The sequence below is a fragment of the Aegilops tauschii genome, chromosome 2 (genome assembly GCF_002575655.3).
Source record: "Aegilops tauschii subsp. strangulata cultivar AL8/78 chromosome 2, Aet v6.0, whole genome shotgun sequence".
Classification (NCBI taxonomy): Eukaryota; Viridiplantae; Streptophyta; class Magnoliopsida; order Poales; family Poaceae; genus Aegilops; species Aegilops tauschii.
In genome coordinates this window covers 250,941,895-250,945,245 of record NC_053036.3, presented here as the reverse complement: position 1 = coordinate 250,945,245, position 3,351 = coordinate 250,941,895, and the positions used below count along the sequence as shown (strand labels likewise).

Sequence of the window (3,351 nt, the reverse complement as noted above, 5' to 3'; positions counted from 1 at the left end):
GCACATCTCCTCAGGAGGCTGTTCTTCCCTTGTAACTTTTCATCCTCAGCCCAAGAGGCAATCCACCACACCACATTGGAGTAGGGTATTACACCACATTGGTGGCCCGAACCAGTATAAACCTTGTGTCCCTTTGTTCTGCGAGTTCGACGCACTGAGCCTTGAGATCGCAGTGAGGGAGAGTGCAAAGGGGGAGGAGAGATCTTCATTCGCACCCTAGTGTTCGAACTTGAAGGGTTTTGCTGGAACCCGAAATCCAACAGTCACATGGCATGGATGACTTGGAGCAAGTTAATGCATTAACATGTGAAAGATACGACCAGTTCATTAAATGCAACAATTAAGGATAGGGTTGAAAAGTGTGGTTATGAGATGCATAAACTAGGACAATCTACAAATTTTATAATGAAGTGGGAACTTATACGAAATTACTCCGCACACGACAATTTGGAAGATGATCTGCGGACGACCTTGTGATCGATGGCTATAGCCCACGTGAACCGAGGTGATCGATGGCTGTTGTATCTTGCCGTCCAGAGATTGAGGTGATCGATGGCTATAGCCCATCGTCTGTGTAGTAGTTCTCGAACTTATAATAAGTCCACCTCCGCTCATGCCAAGGCGGGATCTTGCAGGTTGGTCGGGGTGGCGCTCTCACGTGATGGCGTCCCGATTGGATCGAGGCGTCTCTGGGAGGGACATTCTTTTATTGGACGGACCAGTGTCGATGGCCATGGGCATGGTGTTATTTGGGCTTGCCCGGGCCAAGGCCAGATGGCATTGACCAAGGCTTTCTCAGTGGCAGCCAATGACGGTTACTAGGCTGTGTCCACCGGATCCCCCTGTACTAGATGTGGACGTAGGCGTCACAACTTCATAGCCTGTCGACCATGATTGGGTAGCTAATGTCGGGGTAGGAGTTTTTTCTTTACGGGAAGGCCTTATCAATAGCTTTATTAAACTCAAATAAAAATTACATCCTTTGCGAGAGGTCTCAGAATAAATTCAGGCAGCGCCTCTAACCATTGAGCAGGGTTATTAGCACTACCACATCTAGCTAGCTGATGTGCTACCACTGTTAGAAGTATTGTACATGTATATACGGTATGAGTATAAACCGTATATACTTCTGGTAGGATTAGGTGTTGCGTGAGTTGTCGTAATCCGGTTGTTCAGGTAGTGAGGATTTAACTTCATCTTTGTATAGTATTTCTTGAGGATCAATCCAACACCTACCGAACTACCGTATTCTCTAAACCTACCGATCTATATAACACGCAGTGCGTCCCTGCCAGAGGCATATGCTTCAACCAATCTTTCATGGTATTCAGAGCCTACTTCCTCTTTGACATCCAATCCTAGTTATGGCTAGCTCCAGCTCGGCCGCCGCCGCTTTTCCCCTCATCCCCATCGCTGACAAGCTTCACCGGGGCAACTACCTGGTGTGGCGCGCGCAAGCCCTAGCCACCATCCGTGGAGCATAGCTGATCGATTACCTTAACCCCGATCACCCGTTCCCAGAGCCCAAGCTTGCTGACAAGGATGGAAAGCCAACTGATGTGCCAAACCTAGCGCATCTCATCACCCTGGCGCAAGACACTCAGGTGCTGAGCTTCATCTTCAACTCGATCTCAGCACCTGTGATGATCCAAGTCGCCCACTGCACCAAGGCCGTGGCGGCGGGACCGCCATCAGGGAGATGTTCCTCTCCCAGACGCAGGCCAACATCGTCAACATGCGGATCGCCCTCTCCAACACCACAAAGGGCACCACGACCATCGCGGACTACATCGGGCGCATGAAGGCGCTGGGCAACGAGATGGCTTCAGCAGGAAAGCCGCTCGACGATGATGACATGGTCTCCTACATCCTCGCTAGATTAGACTACGACTACATCTCGTTTGTCTCTTCCATCTGCGCTGCGAGGACCAAACCGATCAAGGTAGCCAAACTCTACTCTCAGTTGATCGCTTTTGACAAATGACTTGCTATGTTTGTAACAAACACGATGCGGCTATATCTCCCACGTGTCGAGGCACGACTTAGAGGCATAACCGCATGGTGGTTTTGTCGCAAGAAGGGTCATGTTCACATAATCCCATGTAATGAACAAGAATGGGATAAAGAGTTGGCTTACAATCGCCACTTCACACAATACATTAATAAAACGTACATCATTCAGAGTACAATCAAGGTCCGACTACGGAACCAAAATAAAAGAAGACAACCCCAAATGCTAGATCCCCGATCGTCCCAACTGGGCTCCACTACTGATCATCAGGAAACGAAACATAGTAACGACCAAGGTCCTCGTCGAACTCCCACTTGAGCTCGGTTGCGTCACCTGCACTGGTATCATCGGCACCTGCAACTGTTTTGGTAGTATCTATGAGTCACGAGGACCCAGCAATCTCAAAACCCGCGAGATCAAGACTATTTAAGCTTATGGGTAGGAAAGGGGTAATGGGGTGGAGTTGTAGCAAGCACTAAGCATATATGGTGGCTAACATACGCAAATAAGAGCGAGAAGAGAAGCAACACAACGGTCGAGAAGCTAGAAGTGATCAAGAAGTGATCCTGAAACTACTTACGTTCATACATAACCCAAACCGTGTTCACTTCCCGGACTCCGCCGAAAAGAGACCATCACGGCTACACACGCGGTTGATGCTTTTTAATTAAGTCAAGTGTCAAGTTCTCTACAACCGGCCATGAACAAATTCCCATCTGCCACATAGCCGCGGGCACGGCTTTCGAAAGTTTATACCCTGCAAGGGTGTCCCAACTTAGCCCATCACAAGCTCTCATGATCAACGAATGATATTCCACAATGGTAAAACAAGACCAGCAAGACCACCCGACTGTGCTGACAAATCCCGATAGGAGCTGCACATATCTTGTTCTCACGTCACATATATTATTGACGCAAGACCCCCTTGACAGTTCGCTTTGAATAAAACTCCTCCAGCAAGGCCCAACCTTGGTTTTACATTTGCCTACCTAAGCCTTTTCCCTTGGGTTTTCGCGAGCCCGAGGGTCATCTTAATTTTACCCCCCGAGCCAGTGCTCCTCCGAGTGTTCGTCCAAATTAGAGCACCGTGCGGGACCGTCCCTTGGCAACTTGGGTTACATTGGTACCTGTATGCTTAGCTTATCCGGTGTGCCCTGAGAACGAGATATGTGCAGCTCCTATCCGGATTTGTCGGCACAGCGGGTGGTCTTGCTGGTCTTGTTTTACCATTGTCGAAATGTCTTGTTAACCAGGATTCCGAGACTGATCAGGTCTTCCCGGGAGAAGGAATATCCTTCGTTGACCGTGAGAGCCTATGATGGGCTAAGTTGGGACACCCC

At 49.1% G+C, this 3,351-nt stretch overlaps 1 pseudogene; it reads left to right on the top strand.

The window, feature by feature from the left end:
• Positions 1–1,837: 1,837 nt before the first annotated feature.
• On the top strand, positions 1,838–1,943 carry LOC120975127 (small nucleolar RNA Z247; annotated as a pseudogene).
• Positions 1,944–3,351: the final 1,408 nt, after the last annotated feature.